Here is a 13,082-nt window from a genome sequence, read left to right as displayed (position 1 = left end):
GCGGCACGGGGCAGAGGGCGCTGGGAAGGACCAGGAATCCCTCGTCTGCCCCCAGGGAAAGCAATCCCCCACCGTGAGGGGCTTCAGGACCGGAGAGACCCCTGCATTCCGAGCCCTGGCTCCCAAGTTGTGTGGACAAATGGGTTTGTGCAGCTGGATCCCAGCCCCGTGTCACTGTGTGAGCTGTCACCTAAGTGGCGCCCTCCCACCCGGACAGTTTGCCCTTGACCCGGCACCCGCCCTTCAGCTGAGGGACACCCTGACTCCCGGCCCAGTGGCGCATGAGGCCGGGTGCCCTCCCCCGGCCCCAGGGGAGCAGGTGGGTGACAGGCAGTCCTCAGAGCTATGACAGGCCCGCGGCTTCCGCATCACCGGCCCTGTCAGTGCTGCAGGGCTGTCTGACGAACAGAGGCCTCTCTCGGCCAAATGGTTTAAAAAGGCACATGAAATATTTACTCCATCCCTTCTTGCACTGAAGAAAAGGATTCCTTTCTTTCTCACGTCCTCAGCAGCCACGCCCCTTCGGCCCCAGGGTCCTGGGACACAGACCGAGCAAACTGCTCCCCGAGGCACCTGACCGGCTGGGGGCCCAGCCTCAGTGTCCACCCCGCGTGGGCACATTCCACTGCCTAGTCTGCCTTGTTCTTTGTACTGTATTTTATTTCCTTAGTGGTGAAATAATTGAAGATTTGTTCGGCATTTTAAAATTACAGATCTAACCCTTGATGCCCGTAACCACTCCTGTAAGGAGCTTGGTGGAGAGCTGGGGCCAGGAAAGCCCTCTCACACTCCCATCCCGCCTGCCCCTCCCTGGTCCCCACGCCCCACTGTCTGCTTGGATTAGAGACAACTGAGGGCTTCTGGGGAGAGCATCGCTGGGTGGGCGAGTGCGCCTGCAGCCCCCACGGTCTCCCGCCACAGGGAACGCAGAAATGCGGGCATTGGAGTGCAGAGAGCGTGGGGCAGGGGGTATTTCCAGAACAGCCCTGATCAGCCTCCCTGCAGCCTGGGCTGCGGAGCTGGTTTCCCCCAGGCAGCCCCGGCTCCCCCCACCAAAACAACACGTCCCCACGGGACACCACAGGCAGGGCCTCACACCTGATGCTGCTCCTTCCCTGGGGGGCAGGGCGGGTATGACCAGAGCCTCACCCGCCACCCGGGTGCTGAGGATTCGCCAGGATCTCTCTGTGTGGCTCCGAGGAGGCAGGTGTTCTCTGACTCAGGGGCCAAGGAGATCTGCGTCTGGGAGCCGCTCTCCCAGCACCCGTCCTTGTGGGGTGCACCGTCTGTAAACCCACTGATCCATCCCAGCCCCTGGGAAAACTCAGAGCACCCAGAACTCACAGGTGCCACTTCGCAGGGACTGCCACGGGAGGGGGCCGTCTCCAGGATGCCCGGGACCGTCTGTGCGCGCCAGCATCTCCCAGGGACCCTGCTTACCGAGGAGCCAGGTCCAAGGTTTGTTGTGTAATAAGTGAGCACCAGCCAGGGGCCGGGGTGGGGGCAGCAGGGGGCTAAACACGAGGTTGCTGTTTCCCCTGTGTCCCGCCCGCAGTCACCACCTTCCCCTCTGGCACTTTTGCAGCCGCCATGAGAGACTCTCTGTGATTGTATTGAACTGAAGTGGGTACCAGGCACCATCAACCATCTCGATCTAATTGACATTTCTAAAACAGCAGCAGACACATGGCATTCACCAAGAGATGCTGTATTCTGGGTCATGAAACAAACCGTAGCCCATCTTAAAGCACAGAAATCATACAAAGTGCAGCCTTAGAACATAAGGAAATCAAATGAGAAATCAAAGCAGAATGATATGTGTAAAACCCACAAATACTTGGAAATCAAACAGCACCCCCCAAGATAACCCACAAAAAGGGACGTCTCACAGGAAATTTGAAAATACTGAATGAAAATGTAAATGAAAAAAATGTATGGAAGCAGGGAAAGCAGTGCTCAGAGGGAAATTCATAGTTAAATGTTTATATTAGAACAGAATAGAGATTTCAAATAAGTGACCTAAGCTTCTACCTAAAGAAGCTGAAAAAAGAAGAGAAGATTAACCCTAAAGAAAACAGGAGGTAGGTAATAGTAAAGATTAGAGCTGAAATCCATGAAGTCGAAAACAGAAACAACAGAGAAAGTCCGTCAAACCAAAACCTGGCTCTTTGAAAAGAGCAACAAAACTGCTAACCCTTTAGACAGACTGACCAATAAAAAAGGGGGTAAGAAGACACCAGTTCCTAACATCAGGGGTGGGGGCGGGGGGAGGCAGCCCTGTTGACGCCACAGGGATTAAAGGAGCGAAAAGGGAGGGGCTTCTACATACATCCGATAATTTAGAGGAAACGGACCCATTGCCTGAAAGACGCAAACCACCAGCGCTTGTCTAGAAGACGCAGAGCCAGAATGGTCCTGCACGTGTCCCAGACATTGAACCTGAGGTTAAAGCCTTCCAATAAAGGAAACTCCAGGCCCACAGGGCTTCTCTGGTAAATTCTAACAAATAAGTGAGGAGCAATGATGCCAGTGTTACTCACTCACTTTCAGAAGGAGGGGACACACTCCCGTCCGTTTCCCCGAGGAGCTCGGAACGCAGCACGCTGCAGGGTGAGGGTAGGGTTTATCGTCATACAGATCCAGCCACAGACAGAGAGGGTGAGCCGTCCCTACCACTTCGGGCTCAGCCCAGGATGCAAGGCTGGTTCAACGCTCAAAGTGTTTCGTGTAGTTCAACGTATTAACAGACCAAAGAAGAAAAACCCTGTGATCGTCTCAACAGATGCGGAAAAAACATTTGGCAAAATTCAGCATCCACTGATGATGAGAACTTTCCACTCAAGAAGAGACCTACAAAAAATAAAAATAAAAATAAAAGGAGAGACCTACTGTCCCCGCCTCGCCACAAGCCCCTCTCCAGGGCACAAACCTCGTCTCCGAGAAGGGAGGCGGCAGACACCTCGCCACTCTCCCCCTGTGCCAAAGACCCAGGCCCGGCCCCGTGATCTTGTGTTTGTGTATCTGTGGCTGCACAACAAATTACCCCAAAACCGAGTGGCTTCAGACAACGATATCCATTTATTATCTCCCATGGTTTCCGAAGAGCAGGAAGGAATCTGGACAGGACACGGAGGGGACAGAGGTCTTTCTCCCGGGGTCTGGGCCTTAGCCGGGGACTGGGAGCTTCACCCGCAGGTTGGAGTTGGCACGGGCTGTCGGTCAGAGCACCCCCACCGGGCCCCTCGCGGCCTCGGCTGGCGTCCAGAGGCGAGGGTCTCCTGTGAGTGGACACCCGCGGGGGGTACAGTGTGGCCGCCACTAGGAGACACTCTGCCTCGTTCATTTGTCCTGTAAACTCCCGCAAGGGCCACACGTTCCGCATTCTGGGTATTTTCAGTACAGCGGACGCCGCAGGGTGCCGACCGGGGTTCCCGGCCTCTGAAAGTCTGGGGGGCGCATCTGGGGGGGGTCCAGGCCAGGCCCTGGGTGGGCGGAGAGCCCTTCCTTCCCCTCCGACAGGGACCCCATCCCCACGGAGGGTGCCAGTCGGCAGTGCCCAGGGGAGGCCCCTCGGGTTCCCTCCGGCCTGGGGACGGGTCGCCCCCTCACAGAAAGAAGAGCCCAGGCGTCTGCCCCGCAGATTCTGCCTCCAGGGGCCCTAGGGGTCCGAGGCCCCCCCCCAGCTGGCTCCTCCGGCTCCCTCACTCTGCTGCCCGCAGGTTCTGAGCCCTGAGGGCTGGCCCGGCTGTCCCGAGGCAGAGCCCACAGCCCCTGAGGGGGCACAGTCTTGCCGGAACCAACCTCTCAGACCCTGTGAACCCAGCTTTCCGGAAACCAGGGGGTCCCACCGGCCGAGTGGCTCTCTGAGAGCCCAGGGACGCTATGCCCAGCCGGCAGCCCTCTCTGCCGTGTCCCCGTCAGGGCCCCCTGTCTCCCCGGCTCCCGGCACCCCCGGCCAGGTTGCTTGGCGTCTCTGAGCCTCGGTTCCTCCTCTAAATAAGGACGGGGTCTCTAAGCGGCAAACAGAGGACAAACGTGTCCCGGGAGAGGAGGGGCGGGCGCGGGGCCGGGCTCCGGGGGCTGTCTTGGGGGGGGAGGCCCTGGGCTCTCAACAGGGGGCTCCGCGCGGGCCTCCTCCCTCCTGCACAGCCTCCCCCCAGCCCTCCTCTGCTCGCCCGTCTACGCCTCTCTCCTTAGGCGGCCCTCTCCCTCCCCACCCCAACCCCTATCAGAGCCTGGGGAGAGGCGAGGCTGGGGGTCACAGGCCCCCCCCGCCGGACCCTTGTCTACAAGACGGGCCAGCCTTCCCTGCCCGGGCGGGCGGGCACCCACTCTCCGGGTCCAGGCACAGCAGTACCCAGGAGAGCGCGAAGGGGCCGTGCGCGCGGGGCACGGATGCCGACGGCCGGGTGCACCTCGGCTGGTTGGGTGCCGAGGGGATGCCTGCATGTGCGGGCACTGGGATGGGAAGAACGGAGCCACCCCCGACCCAAGGCAGGTGACGCAGACTCGGGCGCCGAAATGATAGAGGAGCAGGTGTGATGCCGCTTTGCCAGGGAAGACGGCGCCGGGGCCAGGGCCCGCCAGGACCCCCTGTGGGGGAGTCTGCCCTGGAGCGCGGCCTGGGGAAAGGTAGGGGCAGAGGTCGGGTGGAGGACAGGGGTTCCAGGGGCCCCCCAGCACCAAGGGCGGGGTGGAGAGCAGGCAGTGCCGCGGGCGGGAGGATTCGGTCTCCACGCCGCTGCAGGGAGGAAGGTAACACAAGCCGATCCCAACGCAAATGTCAGACCTGTGATGAAACATTAGCAGCTCTGAATGTCAAGAAGGGAGTCCCAGTCCCAGCTGTCTGGCTCCGGCAGGCAGGGCGGACGGGGCTGAGCTGTTTTCTCCAGCTCCTGGGCTGGGGGCCGAGGGAGGAGGCGGCTGGAGCGAGGCCACTGTTGGGCGCAGACTCGCCCTTGGACTGTCAGAGCACCCATCGTCCCCTCAGCACCGCCCCCCCCCAGGCCAGCAGGTCGCTGGGGGGCTCAGGGGCGTGGCCATGCCTGCTCCCCTGCCTCCCCACAGTGCAGAGAACAAAGGGTGCATTCCGTAGGTGCTCCATAGATGCTCTCGGCCACGTGGTCTCCAGCTCCAGTGAGCATGAGTCCTGCATCCAGTTCCCTCTCTGTCCACTGGCCACAGCCGCTCTGGGCACGTCCCCCAGGGCCACTCCACGCAGGAGTGGGCTCACTGCTCCCAGCCGGGCCCAGTCTCAAGGCCATCCTTGAGGACCGGCAGGCATTTTCCGCCTAAAAGTGTCTGAGAAAAACAGGCCACGTGCCAGCCTCACCCGCTAGACCTCCCTCTGCACGTGCGCAAGTAAAATGCCAATCGCTTGAGCTAAACCGTTTCATCTTTTTTTTTTTTTTCCGTTTCATCTTAAACTGAATAAGAAATTACAGTTTTGCATCTTGTGAAAGCAGATGCTGGCTGCTACGGGTCGGGTTTCCTGAGGACCCAGCGGTGCCCGGATTTCGGGACTTTCCTGGTGTCTAATGCCAGGGAGTCTGCAGGGACTTGGGTGCCCAGGCTCAAGTTGCTGGCCTTGGACGGACGGGAGGGCCTCAGGAGAAGGAACCCACGGAAAAGGAGGGGGACGGAGGGGTCTGAGGGCCACCTATAGGACTCAGGTCCACACGAGGGAGGGGCCCTGGTGTAGGGCAAAGCAGAGGCCACAAGGAGGACGCAGGAGTGCAGGTGGCCCTGGAAGGACCAGGGGATTGGGAAAGCGCCCCGGGGAGGGAGGTGTAGGGGGTCGTACAGTGAGATGCTCGATCCTTGTGTGCTGGGGGGAGGGGCGGAGGCCCCTGGGGAAAGTCCCGACCTGGGGAGGAAGGGTTTGGACTTTTTCTTGCAGGCACTGGGGAGCCATGGAAGGCTTCAGAGCAGGACAGTGCCCAGGTCAAAGGGGGCAGGGGACAGAAGCCTCGAGGGAGGACCCTGGGGCCGGGGCTGCAGGAGGGGCAAGGCCGGCCAGGCAGAGGGGGTTACAGGGGAGAAAGGCATGGACTTGGCGAGGTCGACACATGTCTGCTCACACACAGAAGAAGCTTCCCGGCCGGCCTCTGTTGGGACAAGCGTGACTGTGCAGTTTCTGAGCCAGTGGCGTGGTGGGTGGGTGTGGACAGCCAGTTTCCGGCGAATCCCCACGCTTGCGTTTGCAGTGTGGTCGAGGGGCTCCCGAAACGCCAGGCAGCCACTCGGGCTGGGTCCCTGCTCGGTAAAACCCCCTGTCCTGCCTGTGAAAGCTCCGCATTTCAGTGGGGCTGCGGGTGGGGAGCCGGACGGGGCGGCGCCGCCTCTTCCCTCCCTGGGTCTCGCCAGAGCTCAGAGCCCGGACCTGCAGGACCCACCTCACAGAGGTAACGAGCTGCAGACAAGCCCAGCGCCCCCGCCTGCCTCTTGCAGCGTCTGAGCTGAGCCACGATGGGAGAAGGTCTGGGAGATCTGCTTCGTCCACTTCCGGATGGGAGACCGTGCCCACAGGGGCCTTGCCCTGGGCACCAGCCAGCCCCGTGCCCTGGGCTCTCTCCCTGCGTTTCGGCTCCGTGGTGGCTTGGCGTGGGGGTGGGGGTGGGTTGCACGCCTCCCAGCACTGGACCTCATTGGCTGGGCCCACGTTGGACCCCCTGAGGGCCCAGGGTCGAGGCTTGCCCCAGGGCCTGCTGCACCAAGGACGCATCAGGATTGCTGACCCGGGGTTGGAGCGGGCTCTGCCTTGAGACAGATGTGCCCGACAGGCCGGCGAGGGCATCCTGAGACCGACCCAAGGAGCCGGCCGCCCTCTGACCTCACGCGCACAGCGGCATTTCTGTCCGCACTGTCTGTGCCCCGGCAGCCGTCGTGAAAGGTCAGGCTTCACCAGTGGTGTCCACGGTCCGGGTTTCAGGCTTCGTGAGCCCAAGGCCCGTGTCTGCCTCACTCTCCTGGCGGCCCCTGGGGTCCGACACACACCGGTTTGGTGAATGAATGATTTTGTGAATGCGTGATGAGTGGGTGAATGGATGAAGGGCGCCACTCGCAGAGAAGCCTTCAGGCCTGTCGTAGGCGGAGCCGGGGCCAATTCCGAGACCACGCCCCTCCTGGCCCGGGGACCGCGTGGGCTGCAGGCGTGCGGTCCAGGCAGCGCTGGGGCTGTGACCACCCGGCTGTGTGAGCCCGGCGCCCAGAGCAGCAGAAGGAGCCGGACGACAGGCACGGGGCAAGTCGAAGGACGCAGGGACGCAGGCCGAGGGAGATGGGATGAGGCAGCACCTCTTACCGTCCTGAGGCCAGAGGGCCCGGCAGGCATCCTCACCCCTCCCCCTCCAGCCCACCCCCACAGAATCCCCCCACAGGAGCCCTGCTCGGACCCCCAGGCCCTTCCCGAGGCTCCAGAGTCCAGGGCCAGGCCTGGGGGGGTCTGTTGGGCGGTAGCTACCAGGCAGCCTTTCCAAGCCCAGCGCCAGCCGCGGGACTGACGGGTCCCTGGGAGCCGCGGGGCGCCCCAGATGGGCTCCAGGTCCGGGAGCTCCTGCCCGGCCCGGGCGCCCGCGGAGGCGCCTCCTCCGGGTGAGTGCTGCCACCTAGGTGCAGCCGGACGCGGCAGCCCTGCCCAGCAGCCTCCCTAGAGCCTGCCCCTGCCCACGGCCTCTGCCCACTGTGTCCTCCCTCTCGTGACCACAGCGCCCTCTGACCCCCCAGGCCAGCGCTCACACGCTGGTCCCCTGCCCCGTTCACTTTCGGGCACTCAGAGGTGCCCCGTGTGCCAGGACCCCTGGGGGAACGTGGGTCACACAGGCAGGGGCACGTGACTGTGGGGGGTCGTCAGGTGTCTGAGAATGCACCACGGGGGCGTGCTCCTCACCTTCCCGGCCCCGGAGGGCTCGTCCAGGCAGGTGGAAGGGGCAGGACGGGGTGGGGGGGGGGGCAAGATTTCAGGATGGGGTGGGGCCAGCCCTGTGGCGGGCAGGCAGCGGGCCAGCTGGTGGGCGCGAGGCACTCCCCGGCCCAGCCCCGCCAGGAGGGAGAGCTCGGCGCCCCTGTCTCTGGACCCTGCCGCCCTCTGGCTCCAGCAGATGGACAGGGACCCGGCAGGACGCTGATTGGCATTCCGGGTGGACAGAGGTGAGCCCAGCAGACCATCCGGGCCTGCAGGCCGGAGCCCCCCTGCCCCTGGAGCCCGGTTCCCCTCCAAACCCAAACACACCCCAGCCCAGAACTTTCTGGAAGTCTTGCAGGCCAAAGGTCTTTGCTGGGTGGCCTGGGCCTGCCAGGCCTCTCCCTGACGCACGGCTACAGGACCAGGTCGCCGGGGAAGGGCCCGTGGGGGTGGCAGGCCTGGGGCCCTGCCGTGGTCAGCGGGCTGGCTGGGCGGCATCCCGGCCCCGTCACTGCCTCTCGGGCCGCCGTCAGCTGACCCGCAGGAGGCCCAGGGAGGGCCCAGCGGGAGGAAAACTCCAGAAGGCGGCGTGCAGCAAAGCTGAGAACACTCACAGGCTCAGCTCGCCGCCGTGTCTCAGACCCACCTGCAGCCAGGCTCTCGCCAGGACCCTCCGGGTGGGAGGTGGGACGGCCTCGTCCCCCCTCCTCCAGCCCCTCCCCACCGCCAGACAGGAGGTACGGGCGCCGTGAGCGAGCGGGTGCACACCCTGCAGGAGGGGCTCTGAGGACGGCGGAGCCCAGGCCGGGCACCAGCAGTGAGTCGCCGGCCTCTACCCACCCTGCAGACCACGTGCGCGGACCCCATGCCCGAGAACAGCATTTCCTGAGGGCCCCAGACCGGAGGCTCTGGTCCCAGAACCCCAGCTGCTCCCAACGGCAGCGAGAAGGGCCAGGCGGGGAGCTCGGCGGGCGTAAGCCCCAGGCCCAGGGTCGTGAGTGTGGGTTTCTGTTGTGTAAGCCACCGACCTCTGGTCCTTCGTTAAGGCAGTGACAGGACGCCGACAGGGCCCTGCGCCCTGACCCTGCAGGGCAAGACCCCGCGTGAGCGCTGCCACAGGCCAGCAGCCCCGAGACGCGAGGAAAGAGGCCACACGCTGTCCAGGTTGAATCACTGTGTTTTACTAAGTGCACAGGTCCACTGGGCTTCCAAACTCGTCCCCGTGGCAGAACTTTCCAGAACGTCCCACATGCGTCCCTGCCGCCAGGTTCCGCACCTGCAGTCCTGGGACGAGCCCGCGCTGGGCCCGCCCATCGGCACGAGCATCAACCTGACAGTGAGTGGAGTAAGTGAGACTCTCTGCTGGTCCGTAGAAAACTAGAGTTCTTTCCCCGGGCGTCTGTCCCCAGAAAACGGACGGCGCACACGTCACCTGTCACGGGGGCGACACGTCCAGAAGAGGCCCGGCTGTGCCGCGGGGACGCGGTGAGACGCCGCTCATCAGTACTGAAGGCATCATGACGTTTCTTTGGAGCATGAACATGAACAAAAGTGCAAAGACAGCCCAGGCGGCGGCGCGGGTGGGGGGGCTGCAGCCGCCTTCGGGCGGGGGAGCGAGGACGCGTGGGACGGGGCGGGGGGGCCCCCGCAGCAGCGGTGCCGCGAGCTCTGTCAACCTCTCCGCGCTTGCTGTGGACCTGGTCCCGCGGACCCCGGGCGGAGGGGGCAGCGGGGTCCCGCGTTGGTGCCTGGCGGATGCCAAGGGGGCAGGGGGTGACCTTGGTGAATTTTCCTCAACGTGCATTAAGGCAACAACTTTATGAAACCCAGTCGGAGCTGGACATGTGACGTTCAGCAAAGTCCACACGCCCACCCGGAAACCCCAGGACTGAGGGCTGGCCCCCAGGAAGGTCCGCTCCTCACCCAGCACCTGATCTGCCCGTCCCAAGGGTCTCTCTGGACAGGGCCATCCAGCCACACCTCCGTCAGACGGGCACACCCATGCGAGTGTCCAAGACGAGACCACCCAGCTTCTCCAACCCAGAGGGGTCTCTCCTCCCAGGGAACACCTCTTTCTCACGCTCCCTACCGGCTTCCTAAACTCCCCCCCCTCCAGCACCCCCTCCTCTGGCATCTGCCACCAGCCCCCACCCCTCACAAGACGGCAGAGTCCAGCCAACTGTGGGCCCCACTTGTGTGGGCTCCAGTGTCCAGCCTGGGCAGCTGGCTATCCCAGGCCCTTGGAGAGAGAGGAGGCATGAGCCCCTGATCCTAGCACACCGCTTCCTCCAGGAAGCCCTCCCTGGTTGTCTCTCCCACTTAGCACTTGGCAGAGACCCAAGAGAAGCCTGCCCCTGGGAGCAGGAATGCAGGAGGGCAGCTGGCCTGAGACGGCCACACAGGCTCCCCCAGGCACACGAGCAGGCAGCTCAGCCCCACGGGGCCCCACCAGCCCTCCTGCGCCACACTGAACCACCACCCGTACATCCAATCAGGCGGCCTGGAGGTCAGCTCGGGGGTCACAGGGGCAGGGCTGTCCACGCCACTACCGAGGACAGCTGAGAACCACGTAGCACAGCGCCAGCCAAGGAAGGACGTGTCTGATTCAGAGCCAGCGTGCACGGAGGGTCCCAGAGTCACGAAGCTCCTCCCGCTGCTCAGAACCCCCTGCCCCGCTGGGTGAAGGTGCCCCAGACCCTCCTGGTGGGGCCGCACTGTCACACCAGCCCGCTTCGCACCTCGTTTACCCCTGGGTCTGACACGAGGGGCAGAACTGACCGACTTTGCAGCAGGAAACCCGGGACAACGCCTCCGCCAGCACTTGGCACTTCCTTTACATTTGGGACAAGTGTGAAACAGTACGAACAGCAGGGCTCCTGCAAAGGCCTCCCTGCAGCCTCTACCACCTGGGGCTTTGGAAGTGCCCAGAGACGTCCCGGGGCCACGTCCTGCCCACAAACAGCAGGGACGGGGCGTCTGCCTCACGGTGCGGGGGACACAGCAGAGGGAGGAGGCTTCCCCCTCCCCGTGTTCACACCTCACATCCGTGACCACCAGGGACCCCGGCCCGGGCAAGGGAGACACTAAAACAAACCAGTGGGTGAACGCCGTGCGGAGCTGCCTGGCCGGTGACTGTGCTCCAGACGGGACGTGTGCGTAGAGGGCAGCTGCTGGCTCTTCCTTCTAACCAGGGGGGCCCCTCGCAGTGTGGACCCCCAGGCGAATGCCCCCAGAGGAGGGTGGGGTGGCTGCCCTGGTCTCCCATGGGGAGGGGCCAGGCAGGCCCAGGAGGAAGCCCCCTGCCACCTGGCCAGGGCCCCCCCATCCTCCAAGGCAGCCATGGCACACGTTCACGTGGACAGAAAGGGGGATGTTGGGCCACAGGAGGGGGAGGGTGCCGAGGCCGGGCCACGCAGCTAAGGAGACGGAGGGAGCCGCCAGAGCCCCCAGGTCACCGTGGGACACCCACGGACGCCAGGTCCTCCCCAGCCCAGCCCCAGCCGTCTTGGCATCTGGCTGAGCTGATGCTCTGGCCGGCCTCTGGGACAGCTGAGGAGGAGGAGGAGGGCAGGTGGGACCTGTGGTGCTGCCCAGAAGCCTGGGACAGCTGGAACCCCCACCCAGGGGTCGACACCGCAGGACCATCTGCAACTCCAACGTCATTCATTCCTCTGGCTTAAAGCGGCAGAACCAGAGTCAGTCAAGGCGCCTGTGCCTGTGCATGCAGGGGTGCGCGTGTGCACGCAGGTGTACATGAGTGGGGGGGGGCGTGCATGTGCACGTGGGTGTATGTGAGTGTGCTGCGGGGGCGCGCATGTGTGCACGCGGGTGTACGTGAGTGTGCGTGCAGGGCGCGTGTGCACACGGGTGTGTGTGCACGCAGGTGTGCGTTGCATGTTTGCAGATGTGAATGTGAGCACAGGGTTTGCAAAGGGCTTGGGGGGGGGACTCTAGTAACGAAGATGCTTGTCTAGGGAATCACACCATCACGCTTGCCGCGGGCCAGGGCGGGCCCCCAGCCAGCCACGGACGCACACCCAGGAAGTGCACCACCCACCAAAGCACCCAGCCTGTGTCCCCGCTACCCCTCCTGAAGGTGGGGACCCCAGGGCAGTGCGGCACGCTGGGAGGACCACACGTTGCTCGAGCCAGGGTCTGGGGGCCCCTGAGGAGGAGCCTCCACCTCATGCTCTCCCAAAACTGTGCCCCCCAAGCCATCCCCCAAGCAGAGACGTTGGCCTCCTGTCTTCCAAGAGCCTGGGATTTTACAGAGGAGACGTCACAACCCCCTTGCTGAGTGCAGCATGTCGCCAGTCTAGCCTCAAGCCCTCCAGCTGCAACCTCGGGGACCTTCCCGGCGGTGGCCTCGCACCCGCGTCCAGCTCAGCAGCTCTGGGGACAGGAGGCACGTCTGAGCCGGCACCTCCCGTCGCCAGGGGCCCACGGCACACGGAGCGCGTGGGACAGGACATAGACCTCGCTCCAGGAACCAAGGGCCCCTCCCAGCAAGGCTGGGGGCCCACACCCGCCAGGATCTGACAGGGGAGGGTCCCTGCTGCTCTGACAGGGGAGTGTCCCTGCTGCTGGCGACCCGAGTCTGACTCTCCCCGGGCTGGAAGGCAGCGGCCAGGGCTGGGCGGCACGTGGACGCCCTGGGCCCAGCCAGCTACTGCCCCACTGGGCGGCCTGCAGTGGGGCCTTCCTCTCCCACAACAAGAGGGTGAAGGGGCGCTCAGACCTCACCCAGAGGAGAGCCCGCTTGCCGGGGCCCCCTTCACGCCAGCCACACCAAGTGCATGCCTGTCCACACCGGGAGGGGCTTTTCTCGCCACTGAGGGTCTGAGGTGGAGAAACACTGCCCTCGAGAACGAGAGAGGGCACAGAGCAGACACACCGGGCAGAGGGGACCAGCGGCGCCACACAGAAGCTTCCATGTGCAACCCCAGGAGGCAGGAAGAGAGGAGTATCCTTGGGCCACGGCCCTGGGCACAGACCACGCTGTCCGACTCTGAGCCTGGGTCCCCTTGCCCTGGGCCCAGCCCGTCCCCCGGCTGCCTGGCCAGCAGCCCCAGCAGAGAGGTGTGCACGGTGGGACCCCAGGCGTCCTGGCGAGGGCAGGGGCCGCACACAGAGGCTACAGCAGATGCTGCTCCCCAGAGATCTCAGGGTGCCAGGACGC

Source organism: Hippopotamus amphibius, chromosome 12 (genome assembly GCF_030028045.1).
Source record: "Hippopotamus amphibius kiboko isolate mHipAmp2 chromosome 12, mHipAmp2.hap2, whole genome shotgun sequence".
NCBI classification, from domain to species: Eukaryota; Metazoa; Chordata; class Mammalia; order Artiodactyla; family Hippopotamidae; genus Hippopotamus; species Hippopotamus amphibius.
The sequence above is the reverse complement of the archived record's forward strand: the minus strand, read 5'-3'. Positions refer to the sequence as shown.